Here is an 11,171-nt window from a genome sequence, read left to right on the forward strand (position 1 = left end):
GTGTATTGTCCTTCAGAGCGGACCCTTGGACCACCTTATGCTTATGCCCAGAAGGCCATCACTGACTGCTCTGAGAGGGCACTTTCCCTGCGGGGTTCCAGGAGCCCAGCCCTGGAGTCAGGGGAAGAGGGCCTCCCCTGCTCCATGTACCCCTACCTGCCGCGGGCTCATAGCACAGTGCAGGCCTGTTCTCTTGGTTAATTCTGGTGGGGGAGTTGGGGCCAGGCAGCCTTTATGTATTTCCTGCTTGCTAGGCTCTCACACTCATCCCCAGGGGCCCTGCAGAAGCTCATCTGAGGGGCCCTTGGCAGCCACTCCACTTCGGCCCCACCCCAGGCTTTCCCCGTCAACCTTCTGACCCTCAGCAGAAACGGCTTCTCCATCACCTAATCCACCTGTCTTCATCTGGCCCTGCTTTTCCTCACTTTGTTTCCCAAGAAGAGAATAGGTGACACTGTTCTATTCTGCTGCACTGGCATTTTCTCCTGAGGACTTGCTCCAACAAGGAGAATCATGTAGACCTCCCTGGAGACAGAGCAAGAGTCTACCATGATCATAAAAATGAGCTGAGTTCATGGGGAATGTGGTGGGTGGAGGCTCATGGGAGCCTAATGTTTGGGATGCAGGATGGAGTCATGTTACAAAGGAAGATTTAGGCAGATGTGATGGAGGCAGCAGATTGGAAGGCGTTACATCCTCCAAGGTCTGCTAAACCTCTATCTCAGTGAGGAACTCCTAAATCTCATCATTGGTCATGGGGGTGCCTTGTCATGGTTGAAGACATTTTAGAAGATAAAAGTGAAAAACTGGGAACCAATAAAAAGTACAGTTAACCTTGAACTACACAAGTTTGAACTGTGCGGTTCCACCTACATGCAAATTCTTTTCAGTAAATGCTACAGTACGACACGATCTGTGGCTGGTTGAGTCTGTGGATGCAGAACTGTGGGTCCAGAGGGTTAACTTATAAGTTATACACGGATTTTTGACTGTGCTGGGGTTGGCACCCCTAACCCCTGTCATTTAAGGGTCAACTGTATATAAAAAGAAGAAGAAGAGGCAGAGGAGCAGGAGGAAGAAGGAGGGAAAGAAAAAAGGAAGGAGAAGAAAAAAAAAAGGCTAGAAGACTTTGGTGGGTTATTGAAAGGCTGAGCACTGCTGTCACTGGCATCAGGTTGCCTGCCTTCCCCATTCTCACTATCTGCCTTTCACCTCAGCTCCATTCTGTCTCGGGGACAGTTAAGAATGCGGGACATGTCACGGATTACTTGTGGCAGACAGCTGTGGGGAGCCTGTGCCGGGTGTGGCAGGGTGGGGAGCTTCGCCAGCGGGTGTGGGCTGGCCTCCAGTTCTGTTGGAGGCTCTCTGCGGAGGTTCAGCACTGAGTGGTCTCCCTGCCGCTTGAGTAGTCAGATCGCATGCTTCTCAAATGAGGGTCCGGCTGCCCCAAGCCAGGAGGCGGTGTGCCAGCTGACCACAGAGTAGGCAAGGCACGAACAAAGCATCGGGTGGTAACTGAACACCTACTTTGTGCTGAGAACTGTGCCGGGGGCACAGCAGTGACAAAGCGGATGCCTCCGGCATCCTAGAGCAGTGGTTCTCAAAGGGTGGTCCCCAGACCAGCGGCATCGGCCCCACCTGGGAACCAGGGAGAAATGCAAGTTTAAACAGAAACTCCGAGGGCGTGGCCCAGTGTTTTGTGCTTCAGCAAGGTCTCCACACTAACATTTGGGAAGTCCTGTCTAGATGCCATCGCCGGCATGGAGTGGGTGCTCAGTGGAAAGGAGTTGGCAACGGTGCGAACAAATAGCAATAAATAGTGCTCCGTGGTCCCAGCTCCCTTTCCCCACCGGCTCCAGGCCCATAAGGCCCAAGATTGCACATAAAAGGTAACTGTCAGTGGAGAACCCAGAGCTCACCCAGGGAGAATAACGATGATGATACTAATACAGTTGACCCTTGAACTTGAGGGTTAGGCGCACTGGCCCTCCACACAGAGGAAAATCCACGTATAACTTATAGTAGGCCCTCCGTATTCATATCCTCAGCTCTGCCTCCTCAGATTCAACCAAGCCTAGATGGTGCAGTACTGTACTGTTTACAATTGAAAACAATCTACGTATAAGTGGGCCGGTACTGTTCAAACCCATGTCGTTCAAGCGTCAGTTGTAACACCAACCACAACAGCTGACATTCAGTGAGTAATTGCTGTGTGTCAGCCACTGCTCCAGGTGCATCACATGAAATTTAATCGTCATAGCCCTGAAGGAAGCACTGCTACTATCTTCACCATTTTACTGATGAGGAAACAGGCTTAGAAAGTGGACAGATCTTGGAGGCCATGCAGCAAATGAGTGGGGTAGACAGGGTTGTGTTGAATTGGGGTGAAGTAAGAATCATCTGGGTGGGCTTAGCATCATGGCAGCAGGAGGGCCATCCTGGGGTGAGTGCAGGTGGCATTTGAGATAGAAAAGCCAAAAGCCTTGGGAGCCTTTCCTGCCTCCCCCTGGATTTCCCAGAAGACCCCTGGCCCAGAGCTTCCCACCATTAAAGCCCCTTCCTGCTATGAATTGGTGCCTGTGGACTCTCCACCTATGTTTATCTGGGAGCTTAGGGGAGAGCTCCAAACCAAACCATGACACCCTGGTTCAATGAGGGGCCTTAGAACATGGGGGTGTCATTTCCCCTGACTCTTAGCTTGGTCCACATGGCCATGAGAGCCTAGGAACTGGAGTTCTCTCTGAGGAGTGGGGGGGAAAGGCGAGGACATTTAGGCGGGTCTGCCCTAGGTCCCAGAGCCTCCGCATTCCCCATCGGCTCCTGGCAGGCTGAGGGAGCCGCACCCCCTCAGTCTGACTAGCCTACAATGAGGGGGGCAGGGGGTGGGCTGAATTCCCTGTCCGGCCTCAGCTGTGGAGCGCCTGGAGCGAAGGCCCATCCCTGAAGCCTCCACTGCTTGGAATCTGCCTTCAGGCCTAGCGCTGAAGCCGCAGCCCTCCCCCCTTGCACCTCATCCCTTCCCCATGCCTCTGAGTTCTCCAATTGCGTGAGACCCCAGAGGCTGGAGAGCCCTGGGTGCGGGCGGGGCGAGAGGAGTGGAGGGGGAGAAGGACAGACATGCTAAGCACCCCTAGTTAAGCTCTGTGGACTTCACAGCTTCTCTCGGGCTGACTGCTCCTTGAGGGTCTCTGTAGGGATGACAGAGTGGGGTGTATCCATCATATGAAGTTGCTTGCCAGTGTCAGAGCAGAGTACTTTTGGAAGGAAGGGAGGAAGCGTTTGAAAGTAAAGAACAGTAGAGGCAGTAGGTACCCCCTTGTTCGCTGAGGTATTTCCAGGGTGTAGCTAATAAGAGCCCAGTGAAAGATTTGCCTGTGTGAGCAGCGTGCGCCCTGCAGCGAAACCAGGAGATCCCCCGCTATGCAAAAGCACTGTGGAGCGGAGGGGCTACGGCTGCTTCCTGCCCAGGAGGAAGAGGGTCCGCCTGAGCCTGGGAGACTCGGAGGCTGGCAGGGGTTCCCACAGATGAATGCCAGGAGGCCATGCTTCCCAGGCAGGGGCCCCAGCCGGGAAATCGCAGGTAAGAACGGACATCGGGAATGAGTGACCCACCCTGAGGCTCCCTGGCCCTCCGAGCCCGGGGCCAGGGGCACCTGCACATGTTCTGGGTCTGCGGCAAACTCCCCCAGGGTCATTAACTGCAGCAGGGAAACACCTGCCCTGGCTCGTGCTGGGATTTTTCTGTCGCCTTCGTGGCTTCGCGCTTGTCTCATTTATGATCATAGAAAAGATTCTTGGCGGCTGTGGTCAGATCCTAACAGTGCCTTTAACGTCCCTCATGTATCCTGAACGTGTCAGTAATTCCATCCTGCCCAGTTATGCATTTCTCTCACCTGCAGTAAAGGTTGAGGAAAATGTAACTTCAATAGAAATGCCTGTGAGGACAGTGAAGAACATAAGCCGTTGCTCTTCGAATGCCTGAGGTGGGTGTGTGCACACATCCAGGAGCACACGCACTCAGCATGGGCTGAAGTCGTTGCCTAAGAGAAATGCGGAGCTTGAGGGGGACGTCAGGCCGCGGGACGGTGAGATGGTGCGTGCGCGGCTGGCCCGACCGGGGCTCTCAGGGTTCCCTTGAAGGCGCGGGTCATAGGTGGTGTGTTTACTTTCTGGCCTCTCTTGCGGTCAGTCAGTGTGGTTCTTTGGCTCCGACTATTGAAATGATTTGCAGAGGCCCTGCTGCCGCGTCCCTGTCACCTTCCTGCAGGGGCCAGGAATAGAGCCTCCAGCTCAGGCTTACCTGGATGCCAGGGCGCACGCTGCTGCAACTCAGGGGCTCTGGACGAGCAGCTGGGCCGCAGGCCGTCTCTTCTGAGGCTCCTCTCAGCCCCTGGAGCTTCAGTCTCTGCCCTGCCCCGCCTCACTCAGGGCCCAGTTCATCTGGAGTTGCAGCTTGCTCTGGGCTCCCTACCGAGCCCTCCCTGGGATCCTAGTGGCGCTCCCAGAAAGGTCCCCGTGCCTGCTCTGCCTGCCAGTCCTCTGTGATGCTGGCTCCGTGGCTGCCTGGGTCCCTTCACGGGCTCAGCAGCTTTCCAGGTCATGCTGGGTGCCGACCTCCAGACCTCCAGCTGCCCTCATTCTAGATCTCCCATCACCCATATTATTGCCTGCCCTGCTCTGTTGACTCGGCCTGTTCCCTGGGAAGGGGAGCATGGGGGTGCACTGTGGTCCCTCTCATGGCCAGGAGAGGCCTGTTTGTGGGTCTCCTATACTGAGGTCACTAACAAATCCATTTAGAGACTGATGCATTATAATCAGCGGGTCTTTGTTGAGTACTTATCGTGTGGCTGGCCCTGTGGAGGGTGCTGGAAACAAGATAGGCTCTCCTGCTCTCAGAGCATTGCGTGCAGTCCAGTGATTCTCCACTTTTCTACATGGCAGCGATGTCCACAGGGGATACACGTCCCCACTGGTTACGTGCAGGTCTCTGGGCCTAAGAGCCTCGCTTTAGCCCCAAGAAGAACGAAGCACAGAGCCTTGGTGAGAAATTCTGAAGCATCACGGCACCTGCAGAGCAAGCCAAGTTCTGGTGATCAGAACGTTTCCATATGTCATGCAGCTTTTCAGGGTGGGTACACTCATAATTTCCCAATCTCGGCTGCCCCAGAGCTGTTCAGAAATTTGTTCAGAGTCTTGCCGAGTTTCGAATGTGGATGGCCCTTTTGAATCGAGGCTGTGAGCTCAAACCTGCCTTTGCCACTACAGCCTACTTACTATGTACACAGCACAACCGGGAATATTCCCACAGAGCCAGTGGGGTCTCCAGAGAGGAGAGAGGTGCTCTCCTGAGTGCTGCCAGGGGCATAGAGGGTGCAAATCACCACGCTTGGTGCCTGGGCTTGGGAGATGCTTGGCCTTTTTCTCCCTTTCCTCCCCTTGCTCCTGGCTCCCTTCTCTCCTGAGTGCGGGGCCCTCTCATACACCAGGGCTTTAAGAGACCCTGGCAGTAGTGAAGGAGGATGGCCCCTGAGAACGCCAAGGACAGCTCTGGGGGATCCCAAACATCACAGCAGCTTTAGGGGTTGGCCTTCCTGGAGAGCCTGAAGACCCATCCCCCTCACAGCACAGAGGGGAGGTGAGTGGATGGTGAATAAGCTGTCACGCATGCCTCTGTTGGGGTCCCTGGCGGCTCCACCATCTCTGGGACAGCCAGAGCAACCCCCCAAATGCCAGCAAAGTCTGGAGCTGACCATAGCCTTCAAGTTTCCTAATGGGTTAGTACCCGTGCTGTGAAGTCTTCTAAGGGCCTGGGTAAAATTGAAAGTGAGTCAGGGATGAGCCCTCAAAACCCTCAAAACCACATCAGGGTTCCACACCTGGGTACAGAGACCTCTGAGAAAAAGACAGCTCTAAGGCTCATCCCTGTGACATTTGGTGAACCTGGTTATTTCAGTCTAGAAGACATTACTGGGGCCAAGAGGGAGGGGTCCCGGAGATAGGTGGGGTGTAGCTTAGAGGAGCACTGTTCTCTCGGGCCCGTCGGGTCTAGGCCCTGTAGGATCTGAGATGCTGGGTAAGGGACCTGATGCTCCCTTAAAGAAGGTCGGAGAATCCTAGGCCTGATTTCAGGGCTATGGCCGGCTTCACTGAGCATTCCCAGCAATAGTCTACTGGTGGCCCAGGGAGCACCTGTGGGCCAAAGCCTAGTCTCTCTCCTATTCCAAACACGTTCTTTGGTTGATGCCATGGGGCTGTCACTCTGTGGGCAAGGCACCCATAGCCCCATGGAAATTCAAGAGAGTTAGGATAACAGGAGTGGCCTTGTGGTAAAGAAGGTCAAGAGGCCAGATACAACTGCAGAAGCAGGGCCCCTCCTCCCCTTCCAGCCATCCCTCACCCAGTGTCTCGCTGTTGACCAGCACTGAGGTCTCTGACTATAAGAGGAGCCTTGGGAAGCCAGAGGGCAGGACCCAGGGACAGCCTCTAGGCCACAGGAGGTGGAGTCTTCTGAGATTATGCCCTGGTCTGCTGGCTTGGTGAACATGAGGGACCAAACTTTGGCATGTGTGGGCTCTTTCTAGGAGCTTTGTGTGTGTAAAGAGCATGGTGTCATGTTCGTTCTGAGGTCTCCTGTCCTCCCTGCCGGGAACTCACCACTGCTCAGAGGCCCGCCTGCCTTCCCTGCCCTGGCTGGGGCCACTCACAGCCATCCTTGTCCGTGCAAGAGCTGATACAGATTAGGGAGGTCTTAATCAGCACCTGTTTTTGCAGAAGTTCCTGGTTGGAGGCCTCTTTCTGGAGCCCCAGGTTAAATGACCTTACTGGGATTGGTTTCTGAGCAGACCAATTGATTCATTCGTGAAGAGAGTTCTTAGCAAGGAGAAACCCATTGACAGGCAGTGCATGGAGCCCCGGGTGTGTGTGTTGCGGGGAGGGGGCCTCACCCTTTGAAGTAATTTTTATTTGGCTTATTTTTATTTTTAATGGACATAGGTGAATGCTAGGGGTAGAGAGAAGGGATAAGAAATCCAGGCACCAAGCTTACAAAATACATCTCCTTTGAAGTCCTCCAGTGTGTGTCTGTTAACTCAAATTGACAGTTAATTCAATTCTGACACTACCTAGAAATAGAGTTAGATCCCACAGGTTAAGGGCTCAGTCCTACAGGACTGCCTCCAACCCCCCTCAGCACATAAACACTTCAGAGGTGATTGCGAGTCTAAGTTGTCACCTGTGCTTCTGATCAACTGGCTATAGTTTGGAGCCTATGACCTCCTCCTCGGTGTTGATTAATTTGCTAGGGAGGCTTACAGGATTAAGAGGAACGTTTTACTTATTGGATTGCTGGTTGATTATAAAAGGATATAACTCAGGAAGAGCCAGATGGAAGAGAAGAATAGGGCAAGGTATGCGGGAAGGGGCACAGAGCTTCCATGCTGTCTCTGGGTGGACCACTCTCCCCGAATTTCCTCTGTATGGTCACCAGTCTGGAGCTATCCGAACCCATCCTTTTAGGTTTTTGTGGAGGCTGCTGTTACAGAGGTGAGAATGATTAAATCACTGACCATTGCTGATTGAACTCAATCTCCAGCTTTTCCCCTCCCCCATCCCAGGAGGTCAGGGGTGAAATGGAAAGTTCCACCCTCTAATCACATGATTGGTTTTTCTGGCAACCAGCACCCCCATCCTTAGTTTACCTAAGGGCTTTCCAAAAGCCACATCATTCATGGAAAAAAAGACACCTCCCTAGCTCTCACCTCTTAGGAAATTCCAAGGGTTTCCCAGCCTCTGTGCCAGGAAAGGGGCCAAGACCTAACATACAGGCATACCTTGTGTTATTGCACTTCGCTTTGTTGTGCTTCACAGATATTGCCCTTTTTACAAATCGAAGGTTTGTGTCAAACCTGCATTGAGCAAGTCTATCGGTGCCATTTTTCCAAAAGGATTTTGCTCACTTTGTGTCACTGTATCACAGTTTGGTAATTCTCACAATATTTCAGACTTTTTCATTATTATTAATTTGTCATGGTGGTCTATGACCAGTGATCTTTGATGTTACTATTGTAATTATTTTGGGGAGCCATGAACTGCACACATAAAGATGTTGAACTTAATAAATGTTGTATTTTGACTGCTCCCCCACGTTTCTCCCTCTCCTTGGGCCTCCCTATTCCCTGAGACACAATGATACTGAAATTAGGCCAATTGATAACCTTACAATGGCATGTAAGTGTTCAAGTGAAAGGAAGAGTTTGTACATCTCTCACTTTAAATCAAAAGCTAGAAGTGATTCAGGTTAGTGAGAAAGGCATGTCAAAAGCCAAGATAGGCCAAAAGCCAGGCCTCTTGCACCAAACAGCAAAGTTCTGAATGAAAAGAGAAGTTCTTGAGAGAAATGAAAAGTGCTACTCCAGGACACACATAAATGATAAGAAAGCAAAACAGCCTTACTGCTGAGACGGAGAAAGTTTTAGTCATTTGGATAGAAGATTAAACCAGCCACAACATCCCTTTAAGCCAAAGCTTAATCCAGCGTGAGGCATAACTCTCTTCAATTCTTTGAAGTCTGAGAGAGACGAGGAAGCTGCAGCAGAAAAGTTTGAAGCGAGCAGAGTTTGCTTTATGAGGCTTCAGGAAAGAGGCCATCTCCGTAACCTAAAAGTGCAAGGTGAAGCAGCAGGTACTGATGGAGAAGCTGCAGCAAGTTATCTAGAAGATCTAGCTCAGATAATCACGAAGGTGGCTACACTAAACAAGAGATATTCAATGTGGACGAATCAGCCTTATACTGGAAGAAGATGTCATCTGGGACTTTCATAGCTAGAGAGGAGAAGTCAAGGCCTGGCTTCAAATCTTCGAAAGACAATCTAACTCTGCTGTAAAGAGCCAGTGCCACTGGTCACTTTAAGTTAAAACCAATGCTCATTTACCATTCAAAAACTCCTGGAGCCCTTAAGAAGTATGCTAAATCTACTCTGCCTGTGCTTTATGGACGGAAGAGCAAAGCCTGGATGACAGCACATCTATTTACAACATGGTTTACTGAATATTTTAAGCCCTCCTTTGGGACCTACTCTCAGAAAAAAAGATTCCTTTCAAAATACGACTGCTCATTGACAATGCACCTGCTCACCCAAGAGCTCTGATGGAGATGTACAATGAGATTCACGTCGTTTTCATGCCTGCTAATACAGCGTCCATTCTGCAGCCCATGGATTAAGGAGTAATTTTGACTTTCAAGTCTTATTATTTAGGAAAAACATTTCATAAGGCTATGGATAGTAATTATTCTTAGGAATCTGGGCAAAGTAAATTGAAAACCTTCTGAAAGCATTCACCATTTTTGATGCCATAAAGAACATTTGTGATTCATGGGAAGAGGTCAAAATATCAACATTAACAGGAGTTTGGAAGAAGTTAATTCCAACCCTCATGGATGACTTTGAGGGGTTTAAGACTTTAGTGATGGAAGTAACTGCAGATGTGGTGGAAATAGCAAAATTAGAAGTGGGGCCTGAAGATGTAACTGAATTGCTGCAGTCTCATGGTAAGACTTTAATGATGAATTGCTTCTTATGTATGAGCAAAGAAAACGGTTTCTGGAGATGGCATCTACTCCTGGTGAAGATGCTATGAAGATTGTTGAAATGACAAAGATTTAGGTTATGTTGTAAACTTAGTTGATAAACTTAGTTGAAAGAAGTTCTACTGTGGATAAAATGCTGTCAAACAGTATTGCCTGCCACAGAGACATCATGCAGGAAAGGAAGAGTCAACTGATGCGACAAACCTCGTTGCTGTCTTATTTAAGAAGTTGCTACAGCCACCCAGCCTTCAGCAACCACACCCAGATCAGTCAACACTGAGGCAAAACCTCCACCAACAAAAAGGTTACAACCCACTGAGGGCTTAGGTGATGGTTAGCATTTTTTGGCAGTCAAGTATTTTTTTAACTAAAGCATGTACATTTTTTTAGACATAATGCTATTGCACACTTAGACTACAGTATAGTGTAAATATAGCTTTTATATGCACTAGGAAATCAAAAACATTTGACTCACTTTATTGTGATATTCAACTTATTGTGGTGGACTGGAACTGATCCCACAATATCTCTGAGGTATGTCTATGTGTTTCCTATTATATATCACAAGACTCTTATAGGTATATCCCCCTAAGCAACCAACCAGCAAGTCTTTATTGAACAATTACCATGGGCTAAGCTCTGTGCTAGAGCTTTAAGAGAAGATAGTTTCAGGCTTCAAAGAAGCTTACAGTTGACTGGGAGTGTGGGTAGAGGGGAGACCAAAAGGGAGTGCAGGATTCATTCATGAAACAAAAAGAAAACACAAGACATAATTGTCACACAGTATAGAATAGGCTGTCGATGGGAATCAGGAGGAAGAGCAGTGTGGAAGGAGACGATAGAGACTTTATGAAGGAAGTGATTTCTCCTTGGCTTTAGAAAAAGAAAAGAATTAATTAGCCAACAAGAATGTATTGAGTATCTAGCATAAAAACAGTATGGCTAAAGCTTAAGTAAAGTCCTAAGGCAGAAGTCTTACAGCTAGCTAAAGACACAAGACGTGTATATGAAACAAGAAATACAAGACTCTGTGTATGTGTGTGTGTACGTGCGCACGCACACACACGTATCTGCATTATGCACTTTGTACATTCATTTACCCATTTTTCAGCCCCACATTCACGTCCTTGTTGAGGGACTACCCTGTGCCAGGTGCTTTGTCCTGTGGCTGATAAGGCAGCAGTTGGGCAAAATCAGCAATAAAAAGAAAAGGGAATCAGACAAGAGGCATGTGTGGTGGGCAGGTATGGGTCGAGGATGCCTTTGACTTGCATTCTGAACTGCATGTGTTTGAATCGGTTGGTGGAATGGGAGATATAAATAGTTACTGGGTTGGACAAGTTAAAGGACCAAATATGGAGAAAATGGATAAAGAAATTAAGATCCATAAGACTAAGGTTTTGAGGGAGATGCCGCTCCCCACACTCTGGGTCCTACTTGCGTGGCTTGTTCACAAGTCTGTTCCCTTCCCGGGTTAGACCCCCTCTAAAGGTTGGTCATGTCCGATAGAAATATAACGTGAGCCACACGTGTATCTTAACACTTTCTAGTAGCCACATTAATGAGTAAAAAGAAACGAGTGAAG

General features: G+C 49.7%; 1 pseudogene; it reads left to right on the forward strand.

The window, feature by feature from the left end:
- The first annotated feature begins 8,219 nt into the window (after window positions 1-8,219).
- On the forward strand, window positions 8,220-9,866 carry LOC113624172 (tigger transposable element-derived protein 1-like; annotated as a pseudogene).
- Window positions 9,867-11,171: the final 1,305 nt, after the last annotated feature.

This window comes from Aethalodelphis obliquidens, unplaced genomic scaffold, assembly GCF_003676395.1.
Source record: "Aethalodelphis obliquidens isolate GAN/ISIS:26980383/991018 unplaced genomic scaffold, ASM367639v1 scaffold12, whole genome shotgun sequence".
Taxonomy (NCBI): domain Eukaryota; kingdom Metazoa; phylum Chordata; class Mammalia; order Artiodactyla; family Delphinidae; genus Aethalodelphis; species Aethalodelphis obliquidens.